This window comes from Schistocerca cancellata, chromosome 2, assembly GCF_023864275.1.
Source record: "Schistocerca cancellata isolate TAMUIC-IGC-003103 chromosome 2, iqSchCanc2.1, whole genome shotgun sequence".
NCBI lineage: Eukaryota > Metazoa > Arthropoda > Insecta > Orthoptera > Acrididae > Schistocerca > Schistocerca cancellata.
In genome coordinates this window covers 1,136,854,589-1,136,868,348 of record NC_064627.1, presented here as the reverse complement: position 1 = coordinate 1,136,868,348, position 13,760 = coordinate 1,136,854,589, and the positions used below count along the sequence as shown (strand labels likewise).

Sequence of the window (13,760 nt, the reverse complement as noted above, 5' to 3'; positions counted from 1 at the left end):
ATTCCGTTTTCTAAGATGTTATCTTAAAATCCCGTGATTTTTGGCAAATTTTGATTGACCCACAATGGAAGTTCTTTCCGCGACTCTGCCATTAGGCGACATGCATCCTTTGAGCACACAGTTCGTTAAAAACGAACGTAATTGTATGACTCTGGACGGTCTGCTCCGGGGAGGCCTCCTTTCGAAATACAACCTGGAGTGTGTCTTCACACGGGAGAGAGCAGTTATGCCGAGATTAGGCGTGGGGGTAACAACTTGTAGTTTACGGCCATATTGCCCCTCCCGCATTCTCTGTGGAGTCCTACCTGCCTCCACAGTGGCTTCTCGCTTTTAATTATGCATGCAATTCAACAAAGGAAATTGTGGTCTAAGTAGTTAAGTATTGGTAGTCACTTGTACTGATTCACATTTCAGTATCCAGTGTGATTAATTTATTTCGATTAGATATGGACAATGAACTTACATTGGGATGTACGGTTTTTTCAAATTATCTTTGAGCCATCCTAATTTATGTTTTCCGTGATTTCTCTGAATCACTTAAGGCAAATACCAGTAATTATATATGACGGTAATATCTTTTCCCGAAAGAACATTTACCGTGGATGACCATGCAGCTTTGCTGTCGTCTGTGCCCACGGTGGCTCATATGGATAGAGCGTCTGCCATGTAAGCAGGAGATCCCGGGTTCGAGTCCCGATCGGGGCACACATTTTCAACATGTCCCCAATGAAGTACATCAACGCCTGTTTGCAGATAGGGTGTCCATTTAATTATCATTTCATTTCTAGGAAAGCTGCATGGTCATCCACGGTAACTGTTCTTTCGGGAACAGATATTACCGTCATATATAGTTAGAATATGGCTTCCCGGCCATTGACCTTCTTGTGCGAATGCACACGCTATGCCCGAACTCGTACGGGACTTGGTAGATTAATATGCCACGAGTAATGAGTATGATGGGGAAAGATCTATTAGGCGCACTACGAATGTAGTGGTGTGGACATGTTGGGAATGTGGATCTCACGGGGAGCGTGCAAGGGATAAGTCCCTGCAGACGCACTGTCTGTGCCCACGGTGGCTCAGACGGATAGATCGTCTGCCATGTAAGCAGGAGATCCCGGGTTCGAGACCCGGTCGGGGCACACATTTTCAACATGTCCCCAATGAAGTACATCAACGCCTGTTTGCAGCTAGGGTGTCCATTTAATTGTCATTTCAAATGCCAGTAAGTCAATAATTTAAGCGAAACGACAGCGTTCGTATTTAACTATGTAACAGAAACAGTTAGTCCAGTTCTCAACAATTATATCTATTTATTTAGGTAACCTTTTCGGTCTGAGTGGCCATCTTCATACCGGAAGCTCGTTGATGACGTTTGGAGCTGGTTCACATAGCTTCAGTGCGTACCTTGCACCAGTCGACAAATGCTGTTGTCCTGTCTGTTTCTGTCAGAAATGCCTATAATATTCCAATGAATAGGGCATGTCTAATTTACTCCCCTAGTCTCAACTCGAGCTTGCTATATGTGTGTAATATTATTGTAATCGATAGTACTTTGAACCCCAATACTCCTTCCTTATGCCACTTCGTTATCTTATCTGAAGCAAAACTCAACGTGTTGTAACTCGCCACACGAGGTTGAAAGGTTAGGAAATGAGTTTCAATATTTCACTATATGGCAAGCTTCGTCCTCTCACACTTTCTCTTATTAGTGATTCAGAGTTTTGGAATGTAACGTTACAGTCCATACTACATACATTACATGACAGTGGTTACGTCTGCATTCGCGGGTGAAGCGGTGAAGCCATATTTTAACTATATATGACGGTAGTATCTGTTCCCGAAAGAACAGTTACCGTGGATTACCATGCAGCTTTGGTAGAAATGAAATGATAATTAAATGGACACCCTAGCTGCAAACAGGCGTTGATGTACTTCATTGGGGGCATGTTGAAAATGTGTGCCCCGACCGGGACTCGAACCCGGGATCTCCTGCTTACGTGGCAGACGCTCTATCCATCTGAGCCACCGTGGGCACAGAGGATAGTGCGTCTGCAGGGACTTATCCCTTGCACGCTCCCCGTGAGATCTGCATGGTCATCCACGGTAACTGTTCTTTCGGGAACAGATACTACCGTCATATATAGTTAAAAATATGGCTTCCCGGCCACTGACCTTCTTGTGCGAACCCACACGCTATGCCCGAACTCGTACGGGACTTGGTAGATTAATCTGCCACGAGTAATGAGTATGATGAGCAAAGATCTATTAGGCGCGCTACGAATGTAGTGGTGTGGACATGTTGGGAATGTGGATCTCACGGGGAGCGTGCAAGGGATAAGTCCCTGCAGGCGCACTATCCTCTGCGCCCGCGGTGGCTGAGATGGATAGAGCGTCTGCCATATAAGCAGGAGATTCCGGGTTCGAGTCCCGGTCGGGGCACACGTTTTCAACATGTCCCCAATGAAGTACATCAACGCCTGTTTGCAGCTAGGGTGTCCATTTAATTATCATTTCATCTTAGCATTTCCCATGATACAGAGCAGGTAAGCAGAAAAGGTACAAGTGTGATGAGCGCAAACCGCCAATTTTGAGTTCCCATGAAACCAAAGCATACCACTAGTCTACCAGTCTACGTTAGCATCAATTGTAGGATATGGTAGAGAGTTAGGACTTATTGATTGCAGCTTGTGGTGTGTTACAGGCCTTCTGCTGTCCCTCATCTATATAGACGATAGAGGATACAATCTGAGCAGCCGTATTAGGTTGTTTGAAGACGATGCTGTCGTTTATCGTCTAGTAAAGTCGTCAGAAGATTAAAACCAATTGCAAAAAGACTTTGATAAAATGTCTTTATGATGCGAATACTGGCAGTTGACACTAAATAACGAAAAGTGGGAGGTCATCCTTATGAGTGCTAAAAGGATTCCCTTACATTTCAGTGACACGTAAATCAATCCAATCTCTACGCCGTAAATTCAACTGAATAGCTAGAAATTACAATTACGAACAACTGAAATTGGAAAGAGCACATAGAATATGCTGCGGGGAAGGCGAACCATAGACTACATTTTATTGGCAAGACACTTAGAAGATGCAACAGATCTACTAAAGAGACTGCCTGTACTACGCCTTTCCGCCCGCTTTTGGAGTACTGCTGCGCGGCGTGCGGTGTGGGGTCCTTAAAAGGTGAGGTAAATGGAGAACATGGAGAAAGATCAGAGAAGAGCAGCACATTTGGTATTATCGAGAAATAGAGGAGACAGTCACTGACACAGTATAGGATTTGGGGTGGAAATCTTTAAAACAAAGGCGTTTTTCCTTTAGTCAGAATCTTCTCACGAAATTTCAATTACCATCTTTCTCCTCCGGATGAGAAAATAGGTTGATGTCGACCTACATAAGAGAAATCAGAGCTCGTACGGAACGATATACACTCCTGGAAATGGAAAAAAGAACACATTGACACCGGTGTGTCAGACCCACCATACTTGCTCCGGACACTGCGAGAGGGCTGTACAAGCAATGATCACACGCACGGCACAGCGGACACACCAGGAACCGCGGTGTTGGCCGTCGAATGGCGCTAGCTGCGCAGCATTTGTGCACCGCCGCCGTCAGTGTCAGCCAGTTTGCCGTGGCATACGGAGCTCCATCGCAGTCTTTAACACTGGTAGCATGCCGCGACAGCGTGGACGTGAACCGTATGTGCAGTTGACGGACTTTGAGCGAGGGCGTATAGAGGGCATGCGGGAGGCCGGGTGGACGTACCGCCGAATTGCTCAACACGTGGGGCGTGAGGTCTCCACAGTACATCGATGTTGTCGCCAGTGGTCGGCGGAAGGTGCACGTGCCCGTCGACCTGGGACCGGACCGCAGCGACGCACGGATGCACGCCAAGACCGTAGGATCCTACGCAGTGCCGTAGGGGACCGCACCGCCACTTCCCAGCAAATTAGGGACACTGTTGCTCCTGGGGTATCGGCGAGGACCATTCGCAACCGTCTCCATGAAGCTGGCCTACGGTCCCGCACACCGTTAGGCCGTCTTCCGCTCACGCCCCAACATCGTGCAGCCCGCCTCCAGTGGTGTCGCGACAGGCGTGAATGGAGGGACGAATGGAGACGTGTCGTCTTCAGCGATGAGAGTCGCTTCTGCCTTGGTGCCAATGATGGTCGTATGCGTGTTTGGCGCCGTGCAGGTGAGCGCCACAATCAGGACTGCATACGAACGAGGCACACAGGGCCAACACCCGGCATCATGGTGTGGGGAGCGATCTCCTACACTGGCCGTACATCACTGGTGATCGTCGAGGGGACACTGAATAGTGCACGGTACATCCAAACCGTCATCGAACCCATCGTTCTACCATTCCTAGACCGGCAAGGGAACTTGCTGTTCCAACAGGACAATGCACGTCCGCATGTATCCCGTGCCACCCAACGTGCTCTAGAAGGTGTAAGTGAACTACCCTGGCCAGCAAGATCTCCGGATCTGTCCCCCATTGAGCATGTTTGGGACTGGATGAAGCGTCGTCTCACGCGGTCTGCACGTCAAGCACAAACGCTGGTCCCACTGAGGCGCCAGGTGGAAATGGCATGGTAAGCCGTTCCACAGGACTACATCCAGCATCTGTACGATCGTCTCCATGGGAGAATAGCAGCCTGCATTGCTGCGAAAGGTGGATATACACTGTACTAGTGCCGACATTGTGCATGCTCTGTTGCCTGTGTCTATGTGCCTGTGGTTCTGTCAGTGTGATCATGTGATGTATCTGACCCCAGGAATGTGTCAATAAAGTTTCCCCTTCCTGGGACAATGAATTCACGGTGTTCTTACTACAATTTCCAGGAGTGTAGGATTTGGGGTGGAAATCTTTAAAACAAAAGCGTTTTTCCTTTATCCGGAATCTTCTCACGAAATTTCAGTTACCATCTTTCTCCTCCGGACGAGAAAATAGGTCGCTGCCGACCTACATAAGGAGAAACGATCATCGTATTAAAGTAAGAGAAATCAGAGCTCGCACGGAACGATATAGGTGTTGGTTTCTTTCGGGCGCTATTCGCGGGCTGGAATAAGAGGGAATAAGTGTGAAGGTGGCTCGATGAACCTTCTGCCAACCATTTAACTGTTATTTGCTGGATAGTAATGTTAACGTAGATGAAGGCCAGGAAGATTTCTCGATGCATTCAACCACACGTTAGCATGAAACCATCCTGTTTAGGCGTTATTCTACACGCAGGAAAAAGACAACTTAGGTCGGCGATGACTGAATGAAATGGTGTCTCAGGAATTTAGACAACAGTATTATGAGTGGTGGGTTAATTGAAGGGCTTCATTGTAATTCTGTAATGGCAGATACTAGCTGCAGTATTAGCAATTTTATGGTGTTAGCATTTCTTATCAAGTACCAGGTGTACCAGACGGGCAGCAGAGCGAGGACTACGTGTCAAAAGGTAAATAACACTTTCAAACATTTGTTAAAAGTGAATATTAATTACTCTTTTCTGTAATGTCACGTCCAGATGGATGAATAAAGAAAATTAAATTAAAATCTTTCACAAGAACCAATACTTGCTATTAGTCGAATTTACGAACATAATATTAAAAGTCATTCACAAGAACAATCTTACACGACAGTAACTACTTCTAAAACTTATAAATTCTTACAACATTCTGGATCAAAGGCTAATCATTTAAACAAACTCCTTGAGTAATCCATAAGTATTAAACAATAATTTTTAGAAACCATTTACTCAAAACTTATACTACAACAACATTGATTTAAACTTACATAAAATGTAAGGCTCCGCCCAAACATGGTAGTTTCCTATGACAGAACCTCGGTCAACACAATCAAGCGGATCCTCCGTTGTGGGACTGGTAGTGCCACCCGTAGATACCCAATTGGTGCCTACTAACATGTTATAAATATGACATCGGATCATTTCAATGCCAAACATTTATTGGAATTCCAATGCACATGCATCATCCCATAAGCCAGACATTTATTTACACGATCTGAAAGAACAATAATCAACACTTGGAAGCAAAAGGCTTAAAACTGATGGCCACCGCAAGTCCCAAGTGACAAGATGATTATAATGACAGCATTAACAATGCGTTGCTCATTCATCATTTCACTCTTCATAGTAATCACACGACAATTTTCATACTTAGTTAAACACTCAGACCATGTTAGTATCTTTAGGGAAACCGTATTTACGTAAGACACAGCAATAAATTAAACCCTTCGGCTTCTAGCTGCAATCCTTTACAAATTTCTGTGTCCTTATGCTAACAAGTAGTACAAGTTTTTGAACCCAACAATACCTTTCCCCTCGCACAGTATCATATGACAGAAAAACATCCAAGCGGTTCTAGGCGCTTCAGTCCGGAACCGCGCGACTGCTACGGTCACAGGTTCTAATCCTGCCTCGGGCGTGGATGTGTGTGATGTCCTTAGGTTAGTTAGGTTTAAGTAGTTCTAGGGGACTGATGACCTCATATGTTAAGTGCCATAGTGCTCAGAGCCATTTGAACCATGAAAAACATCACACATTGTCAGTTACTTGATACCACCACCCCACGACACTAAGATTCATATTGTGAATAATCTGTGTACTTCTAACACAGCAACAACTTAAGCCACCCAGTGCTGGACGTTTATTAACACAGCAAAAGTATTTGATGTAGAAGTGTTCAAGTTAACATACCAAATCAATCCTTTGCTGACTACCGATATTGTATCGTATAACTCCTAAAAGGAAGCTCAATAACCATCCATTTTCTCTGGCTCATTTCACAATTATAAAGCATCTCCACGTGCAGACTATGCCACCAATCCAGGTAAGCCATATCATAGTCCAAACCCCAAAGCAGTGCTATTTTCCAGTCACTTACTCTAAAAGGCCAGCGCTCGTCGTATACTTGGACATTACTGTGTTGCCGCACCACCCTCCACTACTGGACTTCGCATTGCCTGTACACTCCTTCCCTTTACGACTCTCGAAGGCTCACCCAGCGTGGGTCGAGGATGGGATAATTCGGGGATGTGCCAATCATGGGCACACAGGAATAAGTAATTAATGTACATATTCATTAGCAGCGGCCTTGCCTCAGTGGATACACCTGTTCCCGTCAGATCCCCGAAGTCAAGCGCTGTCGGGGGTGGCCGGCACTTGTATGAGTGACCATCCGGAACGCCATGCGCTGTTGGCATTTTTCTTGGTGCACTCCGGTCACAGAAAACCAACATAACGACCGGGAGAGCGGTGTGTTGACCACATACCCCTCATATCCGCATCCTCATCTGAGGATCGTCCCGATGGGCCACTTTTGGCCTGAAGAAGGAGTGCATACATTTATTATCATCCACAAAAATTTGAATTGTATCGTGTATTTTAGCTTCTCAGATAAGAGGAGTCAAGCAGTATATTGCTCCCTCCCCGTTTTCAAGAAGGGACGTCGAACAGATGTGCAGAACTATAGACCTATATCTCTAACGTCGATCAGTTGTAGAATTTTGGAACACGTATTATGTTCGAGTATAATGACTTTTCTGGAGCCTAGAAATCTACTTTGTGGGAATCAGCATGGGTTTCGAAAAAGACGATGGTGTGAAACCCAGCTCGCGGTACTCGTCCACGAGACTCAGAGGGCCATAGACACGGGTTCCCAGGTAGATGCCGTGCTTCTTGACTTCCGTAAGGTGTTCGATACTGTTCCCCACAGTCGCTTAATGAACAAAGTAAGAGCATATGGACTATCAGACCAATCGTGTGATTGGATTGAAGTGTTCCTAAATAACAGAACGCAGCATGTCACTCTCAATGGAGAGAAGTCTTCCAAAGTAAGAGTGATTTCAGGTGTGCCGCAGGGTAGTGTCATAGGACTGTTGCTGTTCACAATATACATAAATGACCTTGTGGATAACATCGGAAGCTCACTGAGGCTTTTTGCGGATGATGCTGTCGTACATCGACAGGTTGTAACAATGGAAAATTGTACTGAAATGCAGGACGATCTGCAACGAATGCACGCATGATGCAGGGAATGGCAACTGAATCTCAGTGTAGACAAGTGTAATGTGCTGCGAGTACATAGGAAGAAAGATCCTTTACCTTTTAGCTAAAATATAGCAGATCAGCAACTGGAAACAGTTAATTCCATAAATTATCTGGGAGTAGGCATTAGGAGTGATTTGAAATGGAATGATTGTTGGTGAAGCAGATGCCAGACTGAGATTCATTGGAAGAATCCTAAGGAAATGCAATCCGAAAACAAAGAAAGTAGGTTACATTGCACTTGTTCGCCAATTGCTTGAATACTGCTCACCGATGTGGGATCCGTACCAGATAGGGTTGATAGAAGAGATAGAGAATATCCAACAGAGAGCAGCGCGCTTCGTTACAGGATCATTTAGTAATCGCGAAAGCGTTACGGAGATGATAGATAAACTCCAGTGGGACTCTGCAGGACAGACGCTCAGTAGTTCTCGGTACGGGCTTTTGTTAAAGTTTAAAGAACATACCTTCACCGAGGAGTCAAGCAGTATGTTGCTCCCTCCTACGTATATCTCGCGAAGAGACCATGAGGTACAAATCAGAGAGATTGGAGCCCACAGAGGGGCATACCGACAATCTTTGTTTCCACGAACAATACGAGACTGGAATCGAAAGGAGAACCGATAGAGGTACTCAAAGTACCCTCCGCCACACACCGTCAGGTGGGTTGCGGAGTATGGATGTAGATGTAAATGTAGATTTATATGTATTCTGAAGAATTAGTAAATATCAGTAAAGCGATATGTTTGGTGCATGGAGGAAGAGTGTTACGTCTGTGTAGTAGAGCGAAAGATTCGATTATGCAACACAGATTCCCTGGGATTTACTACGCTGCAGAGATCATGAGGTGAGCAGAGAAAAGTGTCAAAGAAGTCGAAAAAATTATAAAAAAGATGATAAATTGCATTTCTCAATATACGACAAAAAGGACCAATTCCTGTGAGGCGAAGCTCGGTCGTCACGCCTGCCGCACTCGAAACCGGAAATTCCGCAGCGGGCCAGGAAATTAATAACGCGCGTTCCAAATTGGCTGTCGCCGGAGCTCGTTTTCAGGCCTGGTGGCCACGAGAGCTGTCGGCGGGCGCGAAGATGACACCAATTAGGAGGCAGCCGGCCGGGCCCGGAGGCGCTGGGGTCGCCGGCGGCGGTCGCGGGAAGCCGGCAGTCGGGGGCGGAAAGCCGAGAGCCGTGGAGAGCAGAGCTGTATCTCTGGATCTCGTTAGGCAACCCGCCGCGCGCCACTTGCTGCCGGCAGGCGCGCGCCCGCGGGTAACGAGCGGCAAAGTCGCCGCCTCTGCGGCCGCCCTCTGCCGCGCCAGCTGACGGCTTCCAAGTCTAGTGTGTGTGTGTTAGGGACGGGGAAAACTGACCGGTTAAGACCGATACCACTATTTTAGTTCTGTACGACCGGTATTTATCAATATTTATTTGGTCTCTCTTATAAAAGGTTTCATAATTTTTTTACACTACTGGCCATTAAACTTGCTACACCACGAAGATGACGTGCTACAGACGCGAAATTTAACCGACAGGAAGAAGATGCTGTGAAATGCAAATGATTAGCTTTTCAGACCATTCACACAAGGTTGGCGCCGGTGGCAACACACCTACAACGTGCTGACATGAGGAAAGTTTGCAGCCGATTTCTCATACACAAACAGCAGTTGACCGGCGTTGCCTGGTGAAACGTTGTTGTCATGCCTCGTGTAGGGAATGCGTGCCATCACGTTTCTGACTCTGATGAAAGTTGGATTGTAGCGTATAGCGATTGCGGTTTATCGTATCTCGTCATTGCTGCTCGCGACGGTCGAGATCCAATGACTGTAAACGGAATATGGAATCGGTGGGTTCTGGAGGGTAATACGGGACGCCGTAGTGCATCCCAACGGCCTCGTATCACTAGCAGTCGAGATGACAGGCATCTTATCCGCATGGCTGTAACGGATCATGCAGCCACGTCCCGATCCCTCAGTCAACAGATGGGGACGTTTGCAAGACAACAACCATCTGCACGAACAGTTCGACGACGGTTGCAGCAGCTCGGAGACCATGGCTGCGGTTTCCCTTGACGCTGCATCACAGACTGGAGCGCCTGCGATGGTCCACTCAACGACGAACCTGGGTGCACGAATGGCAAAACGTCATATTTTCGGATGGATCCAGGTTCTTTTTACAGCATCATGACGGTCGCATCCGTGTTTGGCAACATCGCGGTGAACGCACATTGGAAGCGTGTATTCGTCATCGCCATACTGGCGTAACACCTGGCGTGATGGTATGCGGTGCCATTGGTTACACGTCTCGGTAGCCTCTTGTTCGCATTTACGGCACTTTGAACAGTGGACGTTACATTTCAGATGTGTTACGACCCGTGGCTCTACCCTTCATTCGATCCCTGCGAAACCCTACATTTCAGCAGGATAATGCACGACCGCACGTTGCAGGTCCTGTACGGGCCTTTCTGGATACAGAAAATGTTCGACTGCTGCCCTGGCCAGCACATTCTCCAGATCTCTCACCAATTGAAAGCGTCTTGTCAATGGTGGCCAAGCAACTAGCTCGTCACAATACGCCAGTCACTACTCTTGATGAACTGTGGTATCGTGTTGACGTTGCATGGGTAGCTCGCCCTGTACACGCCATCCAAGCTCTGTTTGACTCAATGCCCAGGCGTACTAAGGCCGTTAGTATAGCCAGAGGTGGTTGTTCTCGGTACTGATTTCTCAGGATCTATGCACCCAAATTGCGTGAAAATGTAATCACGTGTCAGTTCTAGTATAATATATTTGTCCAATGAATACCTGTTTATCATCTGCATTTCTTCTTGGTGTAGCAATTTCAATGACCAGTAGTGTAGTTGTAAATAAACGTCATATCAATTTGCCGTAGCAACAGTGACAAAAATTTTTATTTTTAAATAAAACCTGCGACGGTGCCCATCTGCTACTGCTGAGTGCAGTTGCTCTTCTAAACAGCAGTACATACGAGCAAAGCAGTTGCGACTTTGCCTGATACTGCTCGTACCTTTTGGTACTAGGGCTATGCACGACTCTGTTTTAAGGGGACCACATTGTAGTTCATGTCGAAAAAAGTGATTTTCGGTTTTCATCATATTTCGATACATTAAGGTTTTATTGAATTACTTTGAAAAGGATTTTGCTGAAAAAAAGATTTTTGTGCATTTAAAGAGCATTTTCCTACCACGTGTGGTTATGTGCCACCCTCACTTTCTGCCACCCACTTTCAACCCACCCACTGTCAACTCTAAGCCGTATGGAGATGCCATTATTAGCAAAATAGGATGTGTAGGCCATGTTCAAAAACGTTTGGGATCAAGGCTGAGAAAACTAACTGTTGATATGAGACGACAAAAATTAAAAGATGGAAAATTGTTCCAGTCAGGGTCGGTTAACTAAAACTGAAATAGAAAACTTACGGGTATACTATTGGCAGGCAGTTAGGAGAAATAAAGAAAATCTGGAGTCAATGAAGAGAGATGTTTGGATCATATTCTTCCATAAGTCCTCTACTGATGATAAGCCATGTCATGGATTGTGTCCATCAGGAGAAAACTCGTGGTGCAAATACAATAGGGCTCAGGCAACTGGAGAATATTATTCTCACCAGCATTCTCTTCCTGCTGCTGTTATTACAGCAATTAAACCTATTTTCAGAGCCTTGGCTCATCCTGAGCTTCTAAGGAAATGTCTCCATGGGCGGACACAGAACCCAAATGAATGTTTCAACAGCGTAATTTGGAACTGCCTTCCTAACACTGTATTTGTAGGCATGCATGCAATGAAACTAGAAGTTCATGATGCTGTTATTACATTCAGTTGCGGTAATATTGGTAAGCGTTCGGTACTAAAAATGCTGGGAATTAATCCTGGTGAAAATATGATCACTGGGATGCAACATTGCGATAAAATGAGGGTAGCCGATGCAGACAGGTCTGCATCTAATATGGCTACGATAGCAAGACAGACATCCAGGAAGGTGAATAAAGAAGGTGGAAAACCTGCTAGAGGCCAAAGAAGGGCCATCATATACAGCAGAACAGTTTTAATTAACTGTAAGTAACAAATTTCAAAAGTTTTTTCTTTAAAGTCAATTTACCGCAACATAAAATTTTCAGTACATATGCCCCATTATATTAGAAACTGCCACAGATAAATGAATGAAATTTTCAGACACCCTGCATAACATAAAAAGACACCTCTGGTACTACATTCATTAATATTCCCCCATTAGGAAGATCACAAAAAATATTTTCTGCAGTAAAAACTTAATATTTTTTGTTAATAAATTTAAAAAAGTATTTCTTAAAAGCTTTGAAATGGATAAAGTACATTTTAGTACAGTTGACTCTATTAGCATCATGTAACATACAGTAAAAATATTAAGGCCCTGCATCAAATGGCTTTTTTCAGAAATTGGTCAAATACTTGCCTAAATTAACATGGGTTAGATAGGCAGGGTGTGGTCCCCTTAAAAACAACAGCTGTATGTAGTCATATAGTCAAGCTGCGCCCATCAGATCTTGTGTCCTGCAGCTAATTCGATGCAAATACATTGAAGAGCCAAATAGTGTAGAGTCCTCGCGAGAACGCAGAAGTGCCGCACACGACGTGGCACGGACTCGTCTAATGTCTGAAGTAGTACAGGAGGGAACTGATGCCATGAATCCTGCAGGGCTGTCCATAAATCCGTAAGAGTACGAAGAGGTGAAGATCTCTTCTGAACAGCACGTTGCAAGGCATCCCACATATGCTCAATAATGTTCATGTCTGCGGAGTTTGGTGGGTATCGGAAGTGTTTAAACTCAGAAGAGTGTTCCTGGAACCACTCTGTAGCAATTCTAGACCTGTGGGGTGTCGCAGTGTCCTGCTGGAATTGCCAAGTCCGTCGGAATGCACAATGGACATGAATGGATGTAGGCGATCACACACGATGCTTAGGTAGTGTCACTTATCAGAGTCGTATCTACAGGTATCAGGGGTTCCATATGACTCCAACTGCACACACCCCACACCATTACAGAGCCTCCACCAGGTTGAACAGTCCCCTGCTGACATGCAGGACCATGAATTCACGAGGTTGTCTCCATACCCGTACACGTCCGTCCGCTCGATACAATTTGAAACGAAACTCGTCCGACCAGGTAACATGTTTCCAGACCAGTGATGGTGTTGACGGGCCCAGCCGAGGCGTAAAGCTTTGTGTCGTACAATCATCAAGGGTACACGAGTGGGCCTTCGGCTCCGAAAGCCCATATCGATGATGTTTCGCTGAATGTTTCGCACGATGGTGTCATCGTGCGAAACACTTGTTGATGGCCCAGTGTTGAAATCTGCAGAAATTTGCGGAGGGGTTGCACTTCAGTCACCTTGAACGATTCTCTTCAATCGCCGCTGGTCCCGTTCTTGCAGGATCTTTTCCCAGCACCAGCGATGTCGGATATTTGATGTTTTGCCGGATTCCTGATATCCACAGTACGCTCGTGAACTGGTGGTACTGGAAAATCCCCGCTTCATCGCTAACTCGGAGATGCCGTGTCCCATCGCTAGTGCGCCGACTATAACACCACGTTCAAACTCATTTAAATCTTGATAACCTGCCATTGTATCAGCAGTAATCGATCTAACAACTGTGCCAGATACTTGTTGTCTTGTATTGGCGTTGCCGACCGCAGCG

General features: G+C 45.8%; 1 non-coding gene across 1 annotated transcript; it reads right to left on the bottom strand.

Annotated features, from left to right (window-relative positions):
* Positions 1-1,961: 1,961 nt before the first annotated feature.
* Positions 1,962-2,036, bottom strand: Trnat-cgu (transfer RNA threonine (anticodon CGU)). Its single transcript has one exon. It is a non-coding gene; the product is annotated as a tRNA-Thr (tRNA).
* Positions 2,037-13,760: the final 11,724 nt, after the last annotated feature.